This window comes from Triturus cristatus, chromosome 4_1 (assembly GCF_964204655.1).
Source record: "Triturus cristatus chromosome 4_1, aTriCri1.1, whole genome shotgun sequence".
NCBI lineage: Eukaryota > Metazoa > Chordata > Amphibia > Caudata > Salamandridae > Triturus > Triturus cristatus.
This window is the reverse complement of record NC_140585.1, coordinates 1,312,353,301-1,312,376,882: the sequence shown is the minus strand read 5'-3', so window position 1 is coordinate 1,312,376,882 and position 23,582 is coordinate 1,312,353,301.

Genomic DNA, 23,582 nt, shown 5'->3' with positions numbered 1-23,582 from the left:
CCTTTTGCACAAAATCAAACATGGCTCGGCTCCCGGCTACCTGAGGGCCCTGGTTCAACAATACTCCCCCTCCCGTTCCCTCAGGTCATCCACTCAAGGCAACTTCCAGATCCCACGTTTTAAACTGACGAGAATGGGCGGACGCTCCTTCTCTGTTGTTGCGCCTAAGCTGTGGAATTCTCTTCCGACCATGCTTAAACATGAACCATCTTTGTTAAAATTCCGCAAAGACCTCAAAACCTGGCTCTTCTCCCATTAACAACTCTATGCGTAATCACTATTCTATTGGCGCCGGGAGACCCCTTGTGGGTAGCGGCGCGCCTTATAAATCTAATTACAAATACAAATACAAATACAAGGTCTCTGGTCGGGGACGGCGTCATGATACCACGAGGGAAGTTGTCAGAATGCCAGGGCATCAGTGCGGTGTCAGCTCCCGCCCTGCCCTTTTTGTAGCAATCAATGGAATGTCTGAAAAGGGTGAAATAATTTAATGGTGGAAACTTCTGGAGGTAAATGAAGGTTTATTTCAAGCTTGATAGAAAATAGGAGTTGAGTGCATCCTTTGTTTTTGAAGTACAACGACCAACTGTTAGTGGTAATCGTGGTTCAAAGAGAAGTTGGAGTGCACGAGAATACACAAGGTTAAATAATAATATGTTATGCCAACGTTCACATACAAAGGAACGGAGCGCATGCTAGAAGCATAATGTGCGTGTGTAATGCAGTGGCGGGAGCCTGTGTGCATGTACACTTAGTAAGGAGCTCACTACAGTGTCCTAAAAGCTAATGCCACCTGTCTGTAGGGCAGTGCTGCCCGCTTGCTCAGACCTACAGTATGGTCCAGCAGGTCCTTAAAACTAGACCGATGTGACTGAATGAGGTCAGAGATCACATCATTACACACAGCAACATCGCTTGTTCGCACGTGCGCACTTAGGGTGATGCACCCCACCCTTCCCGCAGAACTGCCTTCAACAGGTGTCTGTAGGGCAGCGCTGCCCGTAGATTCATGCCTACCTTATGGTATAGCAGGTCTTTAAAATGAGACAGAGATGTGGCTGAATGAGGTCAAAAACCACATCATAACACATGGCAATATTGTTTGATCGGACCTGCGCAGCTAGGTTGAAGCATCCCACCCCTCTCACTGCAGCACGCTCAATTGGAGGCCCTGTGCACCCAGGCCGCTCTGCTTACCTGCTGTCATTGTTGTGTGAGCAAACTCTATTTTCAGCAGTGCTCACAATTCAGAGGGAGTGTTGCTTGCAGGAGAGTGTACACCTCATGGATCCCTTTCGTAGACTACGGGCAGTAGGGCTCACAATTTAGAGCTCGTGTTGATTGCCAGGATGGAGTAAAACTCATGGATCCATTTCTTTTTTTATTGCGCATTGTGATATGCGAGGTGGATGCGGCAAATCATTTGAGGTAGTGTGGAAGAAGAGGGACGTGTGGCATCGTGGTTATCCTATTTATACGTATGCAAAGTGGGCTGGGCTTGCGTACGCCAGGCCAGTGTAGGGGTTTTAATAATTATTCCGGAGACTTGGGCGTTGTTCAGTTCCTGCCTGGCCAGGAAGTGTACTTATGTGTGTTTCTTTTGTAGTTTTGACCTCGCAGAGTTTGCAATTTAGATTAGTGTAGCATGTGTGGGGAGGGCGGAAACTATCGTTAATGAGATGGCATGTGATCTAGGATGTGCAGTCTGCCCATGGCTGATGATGCTTCTTAGAGTCAGCAATACCCAGGTCGAAAGGAAGCAGAATAATGTGCAGACACACACACCAGGGGAATCGTGTAACACATATTTGTTTTTTGATGGAACGTTTGAGATGCATGGCAATCACACGTGGAAGGCTAATGTACAGAGCATGAATATTGATCAAGATGATCGTTGCATGTTGTGTGTAGTATAAGATATGTGTATACAGGAAAACACTTTTCAAAAAAGCTTTCTAAGCAGAAGAGGTGTCTCTCATCAAACGCTGTAGAGAGAATGAGTAAAATGGGTGGGGTCGTACAACTGTTACAATGGGAAAAGTTATGAACCAATCAAATGCTTTTTTTAAGGTCACATGGCAATCGCGCACCGAGCGCGCAAGGAGGCCGCACCCGATGCGATTTTGACAAAATATATTTATCAAAATATAAGTTTATTTCAGTTAGAAATATATAAATGTTTAAAATAATTTAGATTTTCGCGTGCTCTCATATACTGTTTAAAGTTATTTAGATATACCTTTGAGAAAAAAAAAAAGGGAATGGCATACCCGGCGTGATACTATACGTCTGTGACGTAACACTGGGCCTGGCAGCGTGTACTCGTCGAATACGCAACGCCCAGCAGGTGCGACTCCATACGTACATGACATAACGCGTGGCTTGGTACTGCGTACCCGTCGGATACCAAAGTAGTACCTGGGGTGACTTCATGCGTATATGATGTTACGCAGTTACTAAATGCGTATCATTTACGAGTTTAGCAATATGACGGATAGGATTCATGTGGTGATGGAGCTTGGTACGCTACCGGTATGGGAGTACAGTTTTCTCCCCCCCCAAAAAATATACATATCTTTTGGGGAAGATATAAAACATTACATGATTTTTAAAGTTAAAAACAAGAAGTATAATAGAGTTCCAAAATAATTAAAAATATAATAGATAAAATATAGGTTTTATAAACATTAAAATATGAAATTAACATTTAAAAAACCTTCAAAATTCACTGAAAAAACCATAAGTTTTATAGACTTTATAGTTAGGAATAAGCATTTAAAAAACCTTAGAAATTCACTAAAAAAACAATTGATTTCAGGGACGTTATAGCTAGTTGAACATTCGCCTGTTATAGTTAGTTGAGCTAACTATAACTCGCGCGCCCGCAATGCACTGCTGATGTTGTCACATATTACATCACTCATGACATGGTCAATTACATCACTGATGACATCTCAAATGACATCACTGATGACATCACTCATGACATCATCCACGTGACAATCTGATGCACATACTGATGCTCTAATATAAACTTTGATACACCCATTTTAAAATGCTGACTACTATTTTTGAAACCATACACAGAAGAATGCCATATACTACATAGCACTCACTTTTTCCTAGGTCTACACACACATCCAATCACTTATACATGTAGGTACTCATCAATAGAGGACTATAATATGCACTCATACATCTATACATGCAGTCACACGCTGCCACTCATCCATAGAGTAACTTATGTGCCTAGTCAGTAATGCAAAGAATGAATCACATACCCATTTAATCATGTATACAGTTATACACACCAACTTTGTTATTTTTACATACCACATCACTTATTTATACAGATAATAACACATATTTACTGTCTTATGCAATCAATGATAGAAGCAGACACTTATTTATACACCCACTCTTGAAATAACTTAGTCTCATGTATACTCATTCATATACTCCAAAACTCACATATAGTGGCTTAAAACATATGTAGTTAGTCACAGATATACCACTCAGACATTTATTCACTCACCAACACACCCATAGACACACTAACTCACCCATACAGCCCTTTCCAAATGCACTTTTTAATCCATACAACTACTGAATCACCCACTCAGACATCTATGCACAGACTCATACATCCACCTACCCACACAGACACTCAGGCACCCATACTGATACTCAGACAACAAATCAATAACCTATATAGACACTCATGTAGGTATTCAGCAACCCATGCAGTTGCTCACACACCAATGGAGAGACTAATACAGACTTTTACACAGTTTAATCACTAACCCATGCATTCAGTAAGACACGTTCAATCACTCACTTATACAGTCAGTCACATTCATACAAAATAATTCCTTTAGGCACTTGTAAATGCATTCATTCTCCAATACACCTTGGCATATATATATAAAACATATTTACATTTTATAGAAACACACATTCACTGGATGATGTCATGAGTGATGTCATCAGTGAATGTGAATATCTGACGTCATCAACAGAGGATTGCGGTCGTGTGAGTTATAGTTGCCTGCACTAACTATAACGGGGGAGTTTCAATGGTTTTTCACGAGTGAAATGTCCAGCTAACTATAACATGTGTGAAACCTATGGTTTTTTAAGTGAATTTGCAAGGTTTTTTAAATGCTAATTCCTAACTATAACGTGTGTGAAACCTATGGTTTTTTCAGTGAATTTGTACGTTTTTTAAATGCTAAGTTATATATATTTTTTTAAGGTTTTTCACCGTGCGCGTACCGCTCTGTCGGCGCGTGGTGCACTTCGCACACCGCGCGCCCACGTTACGCAGTTCGCGGAATTTTTCCGTTTCTACCGTACGCGTACTCCGCGATTTTTCGCCAAAAAATTAAAGGAAATTTTGGCCCTTGGGGGTCCTTCTGGGAACCCCTGACAAAGGCTAGGGGGTCAGGAACTGTCCACCCTGCCCCCTTTTCACATTCTCCACCTTTGTTTTTCACCCCCTCAGACTGCGAGAGACAAAATGGCGGCCGACACTTCCTGGTTTCGACCAATTCGAATGTTCACTAAGATCTAACAACCAATCAGAATCGCGCTCGCGCACGGCAGCGTGAGCGTACGGTAAGTTTTACCGTACGCGCACAGTGCGCGCTTATAGATATATATATGCTTTTAAATGCTATTTTCTCAGGAAATACTGAACAGATTTACACCAGACCTGCAAAAGGCACATCCCTGACCTGAGGACTACCTCTCTGCCAAATTTCAAGTAATTCTGTTCAGCCGTTCGGGCGGTAGCTTGGACTAAAGGTCCTATGGAAAAATGCATGGGGAAAACGTGTTTTGGGACCCCCCCTTTTTCTCAGCCCTTGCTTGACAAATCCCCCCGAGACTTTCAGGGAAGGAGCGGAGCGCCCCACCTATTTTGAAAATTTCACAAGGATTCGTCAATCGGCGCCAAAGTTATTCCAAATAGAATGTTGCGGATTTCCTATGGAAACACGATCCTAACTATAACTATCTACTGGCGACCGCCAGTAGATAATATATATATATATATATATATATATATATATATATATATATATATATATATATATATATCCACAAACAGAAAAAGCTCCTTCCGGATCTGCTGGGACCCTAGAGAGGTGGCGCACACGCCAGCGGAGCACGCCGGTAAAGTTAATGTCCACACACAACGAAATGAATGTTCGTGCGCTCTCAGTAATGAACAGGTAAATCAACGAATGTGAATAATCCAAGAGTTTAATCACACTACGCGTTTCGGCGACAAGCCTTGATCACGTGTGAAAATGTGTTACCCAACAGTCCTAATAAAGCATAGAAATTGCACTGTCATCACATAAAGTTAGAGCCAAGGCAGCGGCCATCTTAGAGTGGCGTAAACCAGTAATGGTACAAGTGGAAACATTGCATACTCTGAGTAAATCCGTAATACAAAGTTAAAAAGGTAAATCAATGATGCAATATGGCGTGTCTACACAAGTGCGGAACGTCCTTGTGGCTGCACTGCTAGATCAAAGAAAAATTACGGGTAGTTACAACGAAAATGTGAAAATGTGTTACCCAACAGTCCTAATAAAGCATAGAAATTGCACTGTCATCACATTGGATGAAGTTAGAGCCAAGGCAGCGGCCATCTTAGAGTGGTGTAAACCAGTATTGGTACAAGTGGAAACATTGCATACTCTGAGTAAATCCGTAATACAAAGTTAAAAAGGTAAATCACTGATGCAATGTGGCGTGTCTACACAAGTGCGGAACGTCCTTGTGGCTGCACTGTTAGATCAAAGAAAAATTACGGGTTGTTAAAACGAAAAAAGGGGGGTGGTTACCATGGCGATGATGCCCCCAATTACTAACACGAAAAATGCGTGAGCTGTAAACGGGGGTCATGTGAATAACAATCTCCGGGCGGGAGGGATAAGAACATCAGGGACATAGTAGTCAGAAATGATATTACTGACCGCACCACTAATACTGGCCATGGCCTCATGGGATTTTTCCCATGTGGCCATTGTAAAGCCTGCAGAAACAGCACATTCAAAGACAAACTGACACGGAACGGAACGAACTGCGTTAAGTGGGCGTGCACGCCACGAATGGCGTAAAGTAACTTAGCATTTAAAAAACCGTACAAATTCACTGAAAAAACCATAGGTTTCACACACGTTATAGTTAGGAATTAGCATTTAAAAAACCTTGCAAATTCACTGAAAAAACCATAGGTTTCACACATGTTATAGTTAGCGGAAATTTTACTGATAAAAAACCAATGAAATTCCCCCGTTATAGTTAGTGCAGGCAACTATAACTCACGCGACCGCAATCTTCTGCTGATGACATATGTGTCTTTATGAAAAAAATATATTTGTAATATATGTATAGCTAAAAATGTATGGAAGAAGACATGGGCAAATAAGTGTCTAAATACAGTATTAGCATCAGCAGAGGATTGCGGTCGCGTGAGTTATAGTTGCCTGCACTAACTATAACGGGGGAATTTCATTGGTTTTTTATCAGTAAAATTTCCGCTAACTATAACATGTGTGAAACCTATGGTTTTTTCAGTGAATATATATATGGATAGCTATAGATATATATTGCCTACTGGAAGGCAGTCAAATATATGGCTGCTGGCATTCTCAAGCCTGTCTTAATATGTTTTTTTTTTACATTCAGCACTTCAGCACCTTATTGGTCAGGGGCTGACAGGCTATGTCTTTATATACCAGACAGGTCCTATAAGCCTTTAATACTAGGGGAAAGATAGTGACCACAGCTTTTCACAGAGGTGTAGATTCGACATTGTACTCGGAACAATATTCTATTATTTAAAATTCAGATACAGTTTACATGCATTCAGCACTTTAATAATTCTCCATTGGGAGATAGGTACTACTTTTACTCTGGAACTATATACTGTTAGGCTCCAACATTGGGCCAATGAGGAGTTATGTACTATAGTAGGAGTAGCAAACGAGACGGCGTGTCAACCTGCATTAAGGTCAAGAGCAATATGATAATGTATTCGAGCAATTATTTAAATATCATGAAATTGACATTTTACAACAAGTTCAGAAATTTTAAATTAAATAGTATTAACTTCTAAGATACCTGATAATCAATTGTTTACAAATATTTTATGTCAATAACAGTAAAATCAATGTAAAGGCTTTGCAATATTTAATATGCACATGCACTTTTATTTAAAACTATGAGAAGTTCTATACTTACGCATATCCTCAAGCATAATGACCACATTAGTCTGTTATCCATGACCATGCCTGTTTTGTATCACGTGGGGTATATTGCACTTTAAATGTTAGAACTGAAGTCTACCTCGGTATGTGAACAAGCCCATTGCAATGAGCGAAACACATCATCCTGCCATCCGATCTCTTATAAAATTATTCTAACAGCACAAAGTAGAGTCCATGTCCCCATTTCCTGTGAAGCAGCGCGGTGGGGATACTTCAGTTGTGTGTATATATATATATATATATATATTCACTGAAAAAACCATAGGTTTCACACATGTTATAGTTAGCGGAAATTTTACTGATAAAAAACCAGTGAAATTGCCCCGTTATAGTTAGTGCTGGCAACTATAACTCACGCGACCGCAATCCTCTGCTGATGCTAATACTGTATTTAGACACTTATTTGCCCATGTCTTCTTCCATACATTTTTAGCTATCCATACATCATTGCGGTCGCGTGAGTTATAGTTGCCAGCACTAACTATAACGGGGCAATTTCACTGGTTTTTTATCAGTAAAATTTCCGCTAACTATAACATGTGTGAAACCTATGGTTTTTTCAGTGAATTTGCAAGGTTTTTTAAATGCTAATTCCTAACTATAACGTGTGTGAAACCTATGGTTTTTTCAGTGAATATATATATATATATATATATAAGAATCCCCTGGGGATGATTCATTCCCCTCACCTGACAGTTGAAAAACGAAGGACCCTGTCTTTGCTTCGAGGATGACACTAAGCAAGGGATGTCAGATCGCTGTTTTTTCTGTGAATTTGTACGGTTTTTTAAATGCTAAGTTACTTTACGCCATTCGAGGCGTGCGCGCCCACTTAACGCAGTTCGTTCCGTGCACGGTTTTTATCAACTTTAATAAGCCCTGTACATTTGGTGGCCTTCGGCCACCAAAAGCACAGGGGGTGGGGTCAATGTGGATAGTGTTTTTTTTATTTCGATTTTATAATTTCATGTTGCCAAAATTTAGTTTTTTTTACCTATTATTAAGCCCTGTACATTTGGTGGCCTCCGGCCACCAAAAGCACAGGGGGTGGGGTAAGTGTGGATAGTGTTTTTTTTTTTTTTTTTTTTTTACCGTACGCTTACGGTAAGCGTACGGTAAGCGTACTCGGCGAAATTGCCGAAAAAAAAATAAAACCGTTTTTGCTCTTGGGGGATGTTTGGGGACTCCCTCAACATGACTGTGTGGGAGGGAGTTGTCAAAAATGCCCCGTAACATGTTTTTGGGCATCAAGTTTGAGAAATAACTCTCAATGCGAGAGACAAAATGGCGGACGCCGCTTCCTGGTTTCGGCCGATTCGAATGTTTACTAAGATCTAAGAGCCAATCAGAATCGCGCTCGCGCACGCCACCGTACGCTTACGGTAAGCGTACGGTAAGCGTACCGTAAGCGGGCTCAGATATATATATTGATTTAAAGGCTATTTTCTCAGAATCTACTGAACAGATTTACACCAAACCTACAAAAGGCACTTCCATGACCTAGGGACTACCTCTCTGCCAAATTTCTAGTAATTCTGTTCAGCCGTTCGGGCTGTAGCTCGTTCTAAAGGTCCTATGGAAAAATGCATGGGAAAAACGCGTTTTGGGACCCCCCTTTTATCTCAGCCCCCGCTTGACGAATCCCCCCGAGACTTTCAGGGTCGGAGCGGAGCGTAGCGCCCCACCTATTTTGAGAAATTCGCGAGGATTCATCGACCGGCGCCAAAGTTATTCAAAATAGAATGTTGAGGTTTTCCTATGGAAAAGGGGTCCTAACTATAACTACCTACTGGCGACCGCCAGTAGGTAATATATATATATATATATATATATGAAAAGCAGGAAACTCCCACAACCTCCGAACGGGCGGCGAAGAAGGAGAGACGGACCACAGGAAACTTCAGGCAAGAGTATTTATTCGACCATTGCTCAGCAAACCATGACGCGTTTCGGGCTCGAACGCCCTTGTTCACATGCCAATATATATACAAAGTAGTTCTCCTCCCATCATGCAGAAACATGGGACGCGGCAGGGCTTCAAAGACCTTTTTTCGTTGATTTGGGCATAACGCGTTTCGGCGAACTGCCTTCCTCAGATGCCACCATCTATGCGCAGCCTCTCTGAACAGTGTCTATTGTAGGCGCCTCCTTTCCCAATGGTGAAGCGCGCACCTGGACTGCGTTACCTGCCGCTGACAACGGTAGTTCATGTTGGAAAACTACCGGTCCCACAATACAAAAACAGAGTAGGTCGCACACTGCTCGTCATACTAGCAAATAGCCCCATAGAACTCTGGATACTGTAGTGGCAGCGGAGAGTACGCCTATGCCACGAGTGTAAAAAATAATGCCATCCCTGGACACGTGTTTCGAGGTAATTGCCTCTCGTCAGCAGGGAGCAGGTAGGTGTGAGGGGTGCCAATAGACTGCCAAAATATTAAAGGTAAAATACCTCTCACGGCGCGCAGGTGCGGTACCAAGGCTCGTCAGCCCAACGCGCTCAAAGGAGCTTAAATACAAAAACAGAGTAGGTCGCACACTGCTCGTCATACTAGCAAATAGCCCCATAGAACTCTGGATACTGTAGTGGCAGCGGAGAGTACGCCTATGCCACGAGTGTAAAAAATAATGCCATCCCTGGACACGTGTTTCGAGGTAATTGCCTCTCGTCAGCAGGGAGCAGGTAGGTGTGAGGGGTGCCAATAGACTGCCAAAATATTAAAGGTAAAATACCTCTCACGGCGCGCAGGTGCGGTACCAAGGCTCGTCAGCCCAACGCGCTCAAAGGAGCTTAAATACAAAAACAGAGTAGGTCGCACACTGCTCGTCATACTAGCAAATAGCCCCATAGAACTCTGGATACTGTAGTGGCAGCGGAGAGTACGCCTATGCCACGAGTGTAAAAAATAATGCCATCCCTGGACACGTGTTTCGAGGTAATTGCCTCTCGTCAGCAGGGAGCAGGTAGGTGTGAGGGGTGCCAATAGACTGCCAAAATATTAAAGGTAAAATACCTCTCACGGCGCGCAGGTGCGGTACCAAGGCTCGTCAGCCCAACGCGCTCAAAGGAGCTTAAATACAAAAACAGAGTAGGTCGCACACTGCTCGTCATACTAGCAAATAGCCCCATAGAACTCTGGATACTGTAGTGGCAGCGGAGAGTACGCCTATGCCACGAGTGTAAAAAATAATGCCATCCCTGGACACGTGTTTCGAGGTAATTGCCTCTCGTCAGCAGGGAGCAGGTAGGTGTGAGGGGTGCCAATAGACTGCCAAAATATTAAAGGTAAAATACCTCTCACGGCGCGCAGGTGCGGTACCAAGGCTCGTCAGCCCAACGCGCTCAAAGGAGCTTAAATACAAAAACAGAGTAGGTCGCACACTGCTCGTCATACTAGCAAATAGCCCCATAGAACTCTGGATACTGTAGTGGCAGCGGAGAGTACGCCTATGCCACGAGTGTAAAAAATAATGCCATCCCTGGACACGTGTTTCGAGGTAATTGCCTCTCGTCAGCAGGGAGCAGGTAGGTGTGAGGGGTGCCAATAGACTGCCAAAATATTAAAGGTAAAATACCTCTCACGGCGCGCAGGTGCGGTACCAAGGCTCGTCAGCCCAACGCGCTCAAAGGAGCTTAAATACAAAAACAGAGTAGGTCGCACACTGCTCGTCATACTAGCAAATAGCCCCATAGAACTCTGGATACTGTAGTGGCAGCGGAGAGTACGCCTATGCCACGAGTGTAAAAAATAATGCCATCCCTGGACACGTGTTTCGAGGTAATTGCCTCTCGTCAGCAGGGAGCAGGTAGGTGTGAGGGGTGCCAATAGACTGCCAAAATATTAAAGGTAAAATACCTCTCACGGCGCGCAGGTGCGGTACCAAGGCTCGTCAGCCCAACGCGCTCAAAGGAGCTTAAATACAAAAACAGAGTAGGTCGCACACTGCTCGTCATACTAGCAAATAGCCCCATAGAACTCTGGATACTGTAGTGGCAGCGGAGAGTACGCCTATGCCACGAGTGTAAAAAATAATGCCATCCCTGGACACGTGTTTCGAGGTAATTGCCTCTCGTCAGCAGGGAGCAGGTAGGTGTGAGGGGTGCCAATAGACTGCCAAAATATTAAAGGTAAAATACCTCTCACGGCGCGCAGGTGCGGTACCAAGGCTCGTCAGCCCAACGCGCTCAAAGGAGCTTAAATACAAAAACAGAGTAGGTCGCACACTGCTCGTCATACTAGCAAATAGCCCCATAGAACTCTGGATACTGTAGTGGCAGCGGAGAGTACGCCTATGCCACGAGTGTAAAAAATAATGCCATCCCTGGACACGTGTTTCGAGGTAATTGCCTCTCGTCAGCAGGGAGCAGGTAGGTGTGAGGGGTGCCAATAGACTGCCAAAATATTAAAGGTAAAATACCTCTCACGGCGCGCAGGTGCGGTACCAAGGCTCGTCAGCCCAACGCGCTCAAAGGAGCTTAAATACAAAAACAGAGTAGGTCGCACACTGCTCGTCATACTAGCAAATAGCCCCATAGAACTCTGGATACTGTAGTGGCAGCGGAGAGTACGCCTATGCCACGAGTGTAAAAAATAATGCCATCCCTGGACACGTGTTTCGAGGTAATTGCCTCTCGTCAGCAGGGAGCAGGTAGGTGTGAGGGGTGCCAATAGACTGCCAAAATATTAAAGGTAAAATACCTCTCACGGCGCGCAGGTGCGGTACCAAGGCTCGTCAGCCCAACGCGCTCAAAGGAGCTTAAATACAAAAACAGAGTAGGTCGCACACTGCTCGTCATACTAGCAAATAGCCCCATAGAACTCTGGATACTGTAGTGGCAGCGGAGAGTACGCCTATGCCACGAGTGTAAAAAATAATGCCATCCCTGGACACGTGTTTCGAGGTAATTGCCTCTCGTCAGCAGGGAGCAGGTAGGTGTGAGGGGTGCCAATAGACTGCCAAAATATTAAAGGTAAAATACCTCTCACGGCACGCAGGTGCGGTACCAAGGCTCGTCAGCCCAACGCGCTCAAAGGAGCTTAAATACAAAAACAGAGTAGGTCGCACACTGCTCGTCATACTAGCAAATAGCCCCATAGAACTCTGGATACTGTAGTGGCAGCGGAGAGTACGCCTATGCCACGAGTGTAAAAAATAATGCCATCCCTGGACACGTGTTTCGAGGTAATTGCCTCTCGTCAGCAGGGAGCAGGTAGGTGTGAGGGGTGCCAATAGACTGCCAAAATATTAAAGGTAAAATACCTCTCACGGCGCGCAGGTGCGGTACCAAGGCTCGTCAGCCCAACGCGCTCAAAGGAGCTTAAATACAAAAACAGAGTAGGTCGCACACTGCTCGTCATACTAGCAAATAGCCCCATAGAACTCTGGATACTGTAGTGGCAGCGGAGAGTACGCCTATGCCACGAGTGTAAAAAATAATGCCATCCCTGGACACGTGTTTCGAGGTAATTGCCTCTCGTCAGCAGGGAGCAGGTAGGTGTGAGGAGTGCCAATAGACTGCCAAAATATTAAAGGTAAAATACCTCTCACGGCGCGCAGGTGCGGTACCAAGGCTCGTCAGCCCAACGCGCTCAAAGGAGCTTAAATACAAAAACAGAGTAGGTCGCACACTGCTCGTCATACTAGCAAATAGCCCCATAGAACTCTGGATACTGTAGTGGCAGCGGAGAGTACGCCTATGCCACGAGTGTAAAAAATAATGCCATCCCTGGACACGTGTTTCGAGGTAATTGCCTCTCGTCAGCAGGGAGCAGGTAGGTGTGAGGGGTGCCAATAGACTGCCAAAATATTAAAGGTAAAATACCTCTCACGGCGCGCAGGTGCGGTACCAAGGCTCGTCAGCCCAACGCGCTCAAAGGAGCTTAAATACAAAAACAGAGTAGGTCGCACACTGCTCGTCATACTAGCAAATAGCCCCATAGAACTCTGGATACTGTAGTGGCAGCGGAGAGTACGCCTATGCCACGAGTGTAAAAAATAATGCCATCCCTGGACACGTGTTTCGAGGTAATTGCCTCTCGTCAGCAGGGAGCAGGTAGGTGTGAGGGGTGCCAATAGACTGCCAAAATATTAAAGGTAAAATACCTCTCACGGCGCGCAGGTGCGGTACCAAGGCTCGTCAGCCCAACGCGCTCAAAGGAGCTTAAATACAAAAACAGAGTAGGTCGCACACTGCTCGTCATACTAGCAAATAGCCCCATAGAACTCTGGATACTGTAGTGGCAGCGGAGAGTACGCCTATGCCACGAGTGTAAAAAATAATGCCATCCCTGGACACGTGTTTCGAGGTAATTGCCTCTCGTCAGCAGGGAGCAGGTAGGTGTGAGGGGTGCCAATAGACTGCCAAAATATTAAAGGTAAAATACCTCTCACGGCGCGCAGGTGCGGTACCAAGGCTCGTCAGCCCAACGCGCTCAAAGGAGCTTAAATACAAAAACAGAGTAGGTCGCACACTGCTCGTCATACTAGCAAATAGCCCCATAGAACTCTGGATACTGTAGTGGCAGCGGAGAGTACGCCTATGCCACGAGTGTAAAAAATAATGCCATCCCTGGACACGTGTTTCGAGGTAATTGCCTCTCGTCAGCAGGGAGCAGGTAGGTGTGAGGAGTGCCAATAGACTGCCAAAATATTAAAGGTAAAATACCTCTCACGGCGCGCAGGTGCGGTACCAAGGCTCGTCAGCCCAACGCGCTCAAAGGAGCTTAAATACAAAAACAGAGTAGGTCGCACACTGCTCGTCATACTAGCAAATAGCCCCATAGAACTCTGGATACTGTAGTGGCAGCGGAGAGTACGCCTATGCCACGAGTGTAAAAAATAATGCCATCCCTGGACACGTGTTTCGAGGTAATTGCCTCTCGTCAGCAGGGAGCAGGTAGGTGTGAGGGGTGCCAATAGACTGCCAAAATATTAAAGGTAAAATACCTCTCACGGCGCGCAGGTGCGGTACCAAGGCTCGTCAGCCCAACGCGCTCAAAGGAGCTTAAATACAAAAACAGAGTAGGTCGCACACTGCTCGTCATACTAGCAAATAGCCCCATAGAACTCTGGATACTGTAGTGGCAGCGGAGAGTACGCCTATGCCACGAGTGTAAAAAATAATGCCATCCCTGGACACGTGTTTCGAGGTAATTGCCTCTCGTCAGCAGGGAGCAGGTAGGTGTGAGGGGTGCCAATAGACTGCCAAAATATTAAAGGTAAAATACCTCTCACGGCGCGCAGGTGCGGTACCAAGGCTCGTCAGCCCAACGCGCTCAAAGGAGCTTAAATACAAAAACAGAGTAGGTCGCACACTGCTCGTCATACTAGCAAATAGCCCCATAGAACTCTGGATACTGTAGTGGCAGCGGAGAGTACGCCTATGCCACGAGTGTAAAAAATAATGCCATCCCTGGACACGTGTTTCGAGGTAATTGCCTCTCGTCAGCAGGGAGCAGGTAGGTGTGAGGGGTGCCAATAGACTGCCAAAATATTAAAGGTAAAATACCTCTCACGGCGCGCAGGTGCGGTACCAAGGCTCGTCAGCCCAACGCGCTCAAAGGAGCTTAAATACAAAAACAGAGTAGGTCGCACACTGCTCGTCATACTAGCAAATAGCCCCATAGAACTCTGGATACTGTAGTGGCAGCGGAGAGTACGCCTATGCCACGAGTGTAAAAAATAATGCCATCCCTGGACACGTGTTTCGAGGTAATTGCCTCTCGTCAGCAGGGAGCAGGTAGGTGTGAGGGGTGCCAATAGACTGCCAAAATATTAAAGGTAAAATACCTCTCACTTGCATTCACACTCGAGCATAGGTGTATCCGCCGACGCTGACCTTCAGGGACCATTTTCATTGGGGGAACACGCCTGGTAGGTGTAGCAGTGTGCGACCAATCTGGTTTAACTTTATATTCAGGCTCCCTTGAGCCGGTGGAGTCGACGGACTCATGGTTACGCACCTGCGCGCTACGAGAGGTACTAGACCTGATAACGATTTTAGCAGCTTACACAGCAACCCCACACATTTTCCTACTCCCTGCTGACGAGAGGCAACTACCTTGAAACACGTGTCCAGGGATGGCACACGCCACGCATACTTGCATTCACACTCGAGCATAGGTGTATCCGCCGACGCTGACCTTCAGGGACCATTTTCATTGGGGGAACACGCCTGGTAGGTGTAGCAGTGTGCGACCAATCTGGTTTAACTTTATATTCAGGCTCCCTTGAGCCGGTGGAGTCGACGGACTCATGGTTACGCACCTGCGCGCTACGAGAGGTACTAGACCTGATAACGATTTTAGCAGCTTACACAGCAACCCCACACATTTTGCTACTCCCTGCTGACGAGAGGCAACTACCTCGAAACACGTGTCCAGGGATGGCACACGCCACGCATACTTGCATTCACACTCGAGCATAGGTGTATCCGCCGACGCTGACCTTCAGGGACCATTTTCATTGGGGGAACACGCCTGGTAGGTGTAGCAGTGTGCGACCAATCTGGTTTAACTTTATATTCAGGCTCCCTTGAGCCGGTGGAGTCGACGGACTCATGGTTACGCACCTGCGCGCTACGAGAGGTACTAGACCTGATAACGATTTTAGCAGCTTACACAGCAACCCCACACATTTTCCTACTCCCTGCTGACGAGAGGCAACTACCTCGAAACACGTGTCCAGGGATGGCACACGCCACGCATACTTGCATTCACACTCGAGCATAGGTGTATCCGCCGACGCTGACCTTCAGGGACCATTTTCATTGGGGGAACACGCCTGGTAGGTGTAGCAGTGTGCGACCAATCTGGTTTAACTTTATATTCAGGCTCCCTTGAGCCGGTGGAGTCGACGGACTCATGGTTACGCACCTGCGCGCTACGAGAGGTACTAGACCTGATAACGATTTTAGCAGCTTACACAGCAACCCCACACATTTTCCTACTCCCTGCTGACGAGAGGCAACTACCTCGAAACACGTGTCCAGGGATGGCACACGCCACGCATACTTGCATTCACACTCGAGCATAGGTGTATCCGCCGACGCTGACCTTCAGGGACCATTTTCATTGGGGGAACACGCCTGGTAGGTGTAGCAGTGTGCGACCAATCTGGTTTAACTTTATATTCAGGCTCCCTTGAGCCGGTGGAGTCGACGGACTCATGGTTACGCACCTGCGCGCTACGAGAGGTACTAGACCTGATAACGATTTTAGCAGCTTACACAGCAACCCCACACATTTTCCTACTCCCTGCTGACGAGAGGCAACTACCTCGAAACACGTGTCCAGGGATGGCACACGCCACGCATACTTGCATTCACACTCGAGCATAGGTGTATCCGCCGACGCTGACCTTCAGGGACCATTTTCATTGGGGGAACACGCCTGGTAGGTGTAGCAGTGTGCGACCAATCTGGTTTACCGGTCCCACAATGCAGCATGTTGAAAGCAGAGTGTCCTGGTAAGTGCAGATTTTAATACGCAGTGTAGGGAGAGGACTTGAGCAAGAATTGAAATAAAAGTCATTTGTCCCCTACTTTCCAGCTCACTTTTCCCGTTGGGGTCAAAGGATAGAAGGCACCTGTGAAGAAATAAAAACCTTTTTAGGGGTTCACTGATACACCTGGTCCTTTAACCCAACAAAGAAGAGATTGGCACAGAAGCTGTAATATAAAAATAATGCATTTATCAACCTCACATGAGGGAGACTGTGTCACACAGTACCCCCAGGCCACTGTATGAGACAGTCTAAGGAGTACAGAGAACAGGGGCCTTATATATGCATTTGTTACATAGTCAGCATAACACCAAGGGGAGGTCCTGGCACATACAAGAATACTATTTGACTAATATGGGTTTACAAAATTTGGTTGCTCAACAAAGTGGAAGGGGAGACTAAACTGCTTACATCAGTAAGAATAGCCTGACAGTTCTACACTAGGAGCAGGTGCATTCTGGCAGCTACAGGTCTTTCTGAGCATGTGCAAGGATCTGGAAGAGGGAGAAAGCACATGGTGAGCACATGGCTACATAAATGGCTGCCAGGAATAAAATGGCTTTTAGCTCATGCTAACAGCAAGTCCTGCAATCTTTAACACCTGTACAGTGACAGCGCCATTCCATGAAGTTATGGACCTGCAAATGCCAGTTCATCCTCCATTCCAGGGGTCACGTGGTGAGTCACATCCATCTACTACCATGGAAAAAACATTCACTGATTGCCAATGAGTGCCTTGACCTCTAGTAGAAAGGGTCCCTTTAAGCGTGTCACTGGCAAACCGGCGAATATCCAAAGTAGTTCTCCTCCCATCAAGCAGAAACAAGGGACGCAGCGGGCTTCAAAGATCTTTATTCGTAGATTTGGGCATTACGCATTTCGGTGAACTGCCTTCCTCAGATGCCACCATCTTTGCGCAGCCTCTCTGAATAGTGTCTTTTGTAGGCGCCTCCTTCCCAATGGTGAAGTGCGCACCTGGACTGCATTACCTGCCAGCTGACAATATATATATATATATATATATATTACCTACTGGCGTACACCAGTAGGTAGTTATAATTAGGACATTGTTTCTAGTCAAAAAGCGTTTATTCTTTTGATAATACCTTTGGCGCCGTTTGATGAATCTTCGTAAAATGTTCAAAACTAGTGGAGCGCGCCGGTCAGCTCCTGTCTTGAAAGTTTAGGGTGATTCATCAAGCGGGGACCGAGAAAAAAGGTGGGTCCCAAAATGCATTTTCCCCATGTTCACTTCCATAGGAATTTTGAAACAGGTTACAGCCCAAACTGCTGAACGGAATTACACCACATTTGGCAAAAAGGTAGCCCTTGGTTCAGAAAGAGACTTTCTTTTAAATGGTGTAAATCTGTTAATTAGTTCCTGAGAAATTAGAAAAAGAAAAATATCAATGTCTGAGCCCCGAGGAGGAGTCGCAGATCCTCCCGGGCACAAGCTTCACTCTGATTGGTTGCCAACACTCCAAACCAGGAAGTGTTGGCAGCCATCTTGTGACTCGGTAACCAAAGGGGGGCACGCGGACCCCTCGCAGCCCCTGGGACCACCACCTTTCCAGGGATCTGTAATACAATTAAAATGATGTGGGGGAAAAGAGCCCCCCAACATGCCCCGGGGACCACCACCTCCCCGGGGCACATACTAATGAAAAATGCGGGGGTCCGTAGTGGACCCCCTGGACCTGGGGACCACCACCTCCCTGGGGTTTTAAACACATAGGAGGGGGGCCATACGGCCCCCTCCTGGAGCCCTCGATGGCCCTGGGGACTGCCACCCCCCCAGGGCCGGCTCCTACAGTGCTGGGACACTGCTGTTTGCTATGGCTATGGTCCCCAGAGGCCAACTAGCCCACCAGGTGCCTCCAGTAACCTCCACAGTGCTACGTTGCATAGAGGTGGTCTAAGGCCACGCCCCTTTTTACACCACTCTTCAAATGCGGCTTCTGGTGCACTGATGGTGGGGCGATAAGGTCCTCTTTTGTCCTGAGGACCTCAGTATACAAGTGGACTTCATCCTCCCATCAGCAGTGTGCCAGAAGCCGTGTTTGCAGTGTGGTGTAAAAAGGGACGTGGCCTTGGAACACCTCTCTACAACGCAGCTCTGTGGCGCTTACTGGAGGTACCTGGTGGGCTACTTGGCTCACAGGGACCCTCAAGATTCAAGGGGACTTAATCCCCCAACTTACAATTTGCCAGGGGGCGCCTTTGCACAGTGGTGCAAGGAGGGGGCAGGGCCTGATATAACAAATTAGCAATCCTGCTGTGTGGGACTTACTGGAGGTAATAAAAGGGGTAGTTAACCCCCAAGGTTGATGTTGGGGGCTAACTATCATTCTTGTTACCTTCGCTAAAATTGCTAAAAGGTGTTTGAAAGCCACGCTCACCTTTCTCCACCGCTCTGCAAACTAGACTGCTATGTTAAAGTTAGAAATTAGCATTTAAAAAACATTTGAAATTCACAAAAATACATAGGTTTCAGGGACGTTATAGTGAGAAATTAGCATTTAAAAGACCTTTGAAATTCACTGAAAAAAAACATAGGTTTCAGGCACGTTATAGTTAGAAATTAGCATTTTAAAAAACCTTAAAAATTCACTGAAAAAAACAGAGGTTTCAGGGACGTTATAGTTAGTTGGATATTTCTTACAAAACCAGAGAAATTAGTCCGTTATAGTTAGTTCAGCTAACTATAACTCATACCCCCGCAATGCACTGCTGATGGCATCACATATTACATCACTCATGACATGGTCAGTGACATCATTGATGACATCTCAAATGAGCTATACTTATATAGTTATAGTTAGCTGAGCTAACTGTAAGTCACGCCCCCATAATATACTGCTTATAACCACACATATTACATCACTCATGACATGGTCAGTGACATCACTGATGACATTTCAAATGACATCACTGATGACATCAGTGATGGCATCATCCAGTGACTGTGAGTGGTTTTTATACGTTTATCAGTATGAAATATATATACCAAGGTGTATTGGTGAATCAGTGGGTGTATGAGTGACTGTATGGATGACTCAGTGGGTGCCTGACTGAATGTATAAGTGAGTTGTTAGGTGTCTCTGTGAATGTATGGGTGAGTGACTGGCTGTGTGAATGTGTTTCTCTGTCTTTCAGTTGAGGCCTAAGTGGGTGTATTAGTGTGTAAGTGGGTACGTGAAGGGCTATATGGGTGAGTGATTGGTTGTATGACTACAGCTATGGTTGTCTGGGTGTCTGTTTGTGGGTGAGGAGGTGTGTGACTGCCGGTATGGATCAGTGAGTGGGTGAGTCAATGGCAGTATGGGGTGCCGTTGCTTGTGTGAGATGCTGTATGGGTGAGTGAGTGTCTGTATGGCTGTGTCAGTGATTGAGTACATGTGTCAGTATGGGTGAGTAACTGAGTATGTGAAAGCCAGCATACATGAGAGACAGGGCCTATAAGTGACTATGCATGAGTAAGTGAATTTGAGAGTGGCTATATAAATGAGTGCATGCTTCTGTCAGTGACTGTATAGCTGAGTGAGTATGGGTTACTATTTGTATGAGTAAGTAAATGGGTGGGTGTGGAACTGTTTGGGTGAGTAGATGGCTGTATGATTGGCTATATGAGTGGATATGTCAATGGCTGTATTAGTGAAAGAGTGGATCTATTAGTGGCAGTATGAGTGATGTGTGTATAAAGCAATGAATCAGTGAGTGGGTGTGTAAGTACTGGTATGGCTCTGTGAATGGGTTTAGGGAATGGTTGTGTGGGAGTGGCAGTGGGTCTATAAAAGATTCTATAGGCATGTGAGTGGGTACATTGCCAAAGATGCTGTGGATGATGTCATCAGTGAAGTCATTTGAGATGTCATCAGTGATGTCATTTGAGATGTCATCAGTAATGTCACTGACCATGTCATGAGGGATATAATCTGTGGGGTCATAAGCTGTGCATTGTCGGGGCATGAGTTATAGTTAGCTCAGTTAACTATAACAGCTGAATTCCTTTGGTTTTGTACAAGTGAAATGCCAGCCTAACTATAACATCCCTGTAACCTTTGGCTTTTCCATGAATTTCTAATGTTTTTTAAATGTTAATTTCTAACTATAACGCCCCTGAAACCTGTGTTATTTTCAGTGAATTTCTAAGTTTTTTTTAAATGCTAATTTATAACTGTAACATCCCTGAAACCAGTGTTTTTTTCCAGTGAATTTCAATGTTTTTTTAACTAGCAGTAACGTTTGCAAAGTGGTGGAGAAAGGGGTCTGGGCCTCCGACCAGCTCTAAGTAATTCTGTTGCGTAGGACTTACAAGAGGTACCAGGAGGGTGTCTTGGTCCCCAAGGTCCCTCTGGAGTAAAGTGGACTTCCTCCCACAACCAGTAGCGCACCAGGAGGTGCATTTGCAGGGTAGTGGAGAAAGGGGGCATGGCCTCTGAATACCTCTTAGCAATCCCACTGTGTGCGACTTACTGGAGTTAGCAGGAAAGGTAGTTGGCCCAAGTAGCCCTCCTATTACCTCCAGGAAGTCCCACACAGCAGGATTGCTGAGTTCTGGTAGCAGGCCACACCCCCTGTGCCCACCACTATGCGAACACACATCCTGGCACTCTCTTGGTTGAGGGATAAAGTCCCCTTCACTGCTGGGGGTCCTTAAGGGCCAACTAGCCTACTTGTTACCTCCAATAAGCCACACACATTGCTGAGAGGTGGTTGCAGGCCACACCCCCTTTCTCCACCACTCTGCAAATGCACCTCCTGGCTTCCTCTTTGTTGGGGGATGAAGTCCCCTTGCCTCTTGAGGGTCTGTGGGGGCCAACTAACTCTCCTGTAGCAAGCCCCACACTGCTGGTTGTTGATAGGATGTCAGAGTCCACGCCCCTTTCTCCACCACTCCGCAAACGGGCCTCATGGTACACTGCTGCTTGGAGGATGAAGGTCCTCATGGCACAATGGAACCTCATCGCCTCACCAGCAGTGTGCCAAGAGTGATGTGGGGCGTAAGTTATAGTTCGCTCAGCTAAGTACAACTGCTGGTTTTGTACTAGTGAAATGTGAGCCTAACTATAACGTCCCAGTAACCTTTTCTTTTTTTTGTGAATTTCAATGTTTTTTTAAGCAAAGTAATTTTAATTATTATACGTTAATCCATCCACCCCCTCACACTGCCTTTAGCTGTATGTGGCAGAGGTTGGCTGCAGGGTACGGACAACCCCATGTAACCATCCATACTTGTGCCACATACAGCCTTCAGGTGTCTGCATTGGTGGTTGTCCACAGGGGCAAGCCTACAGCCTCGCCTTGTGGTCAACCCCCTATAATCACCCAATTTCACACCATGAATGCCCTTCGGCTGTGCGCAGTGGGGGTTAGCCACCGTGCCTGCCCTGTGGCCAGCCCTGTAGTCCACCCCATTTATGCTCCAAACCATGCTCCACACATGGCCAAAGGTGTTTTGGGAGCTTAAAAGGGCAACAGTAAATAATATATATAGAGGCTTCAAAATAAAAAAAACTGTGGGGGAGTGCACAGAGCACTCCCCATTCCCAAGGACCACCAGCTCCCCAGGACACCAGTAAAAAACTATATGAAGAAGCCGCATGCCCCTGGGGTCCCCCACATTCCCGGGGCTTCAAATAAAAAACAATAGGGGGCCCCTTACACCCTCATGTCCCGGGGACCACCACCTCCCGGGGGCTACATTAAAAACTATTTATAAGGGAGGGCCTCAAGGACCACTACCTACCCTGGGCCAAAGGTTTTTTGCAAAAGTGAAGGGGTCATGTAGTCACCCCAGGCCGAATTCAGCCCCGGGAACCCTATCCTCGGGCGCATTCATATATAAGATGGTACACAGGGCACCCATGAAATCCTATGGGGACCATGGGGGAGCCTCAAGGCCCCTGCGGTCCCAGTAGACTCCTGTCTCCTGCGGAATCCAGCATTGTTTTCACAAGCAGGGAGCGGCATTAAATAGGAGTTCCCTGCTTCTGGGAACGATGTTTTCATCTGTTTACCTGCACAGATATTTTCATTCAAGGAAACAGATGAAAACTCCAGAGGGTGGGCACCTCAGGAGGTAGCAGGAGCTGGTCCTTGGGCCATCGGTGGGTCCTGAAGTGGAGCCACGTGACTCCCCTCCAATGTTTTTTTAGCCCCAGGGAGGTAGTGGTCCCCGGGGTTGGGGGTTTGTGATGGACCACCTTTATTTTCTCATTTTAGCCCTGGGGATGTGGCAGGCATGAGGTACACAAAGTCCCCCATGCAATTTAATAGTTGCCCTTGTAGGTAGCAGCCCCTGGGGCTGAGGGAGGCCACATGTGCCCCCTGCTTCTAATAAAATACATTTGCCCCGGGGAGGTGGTGGTATATATAGGGTTTATACTTACCTGCAAAGTTTTTAGCTTGCATATGCCTTTAGTATGGATGCTGTTACCACAAAAATGTAAGTATTTAACAGGTAAGTATAAAGTCTTTATATAGATATATGTATATATCTATATAAAGGGTTTATATTTATCTGTAATATACTTATATTGTTGTTGTAAAGGCATCTTTGGTAAAGGCAAGTGTGTGGAAAACAATTTGTGGTAAAGGCACGCATGGTAAAGACACTTTTGTTGTAAAGGAGTCTAAAGGCATTCATGGAAAAGATAGTTTTGGTTCCATAAGACATCCACATCGGTCACGTGATGCCCCACCCTGTGCCAAAGTGTACTTGTGACAGTGTAAGCTGGTAGCAACTTCTTCCTGCTTCAGTCATCAACATTGAAAGATGTGTCAGCTGAT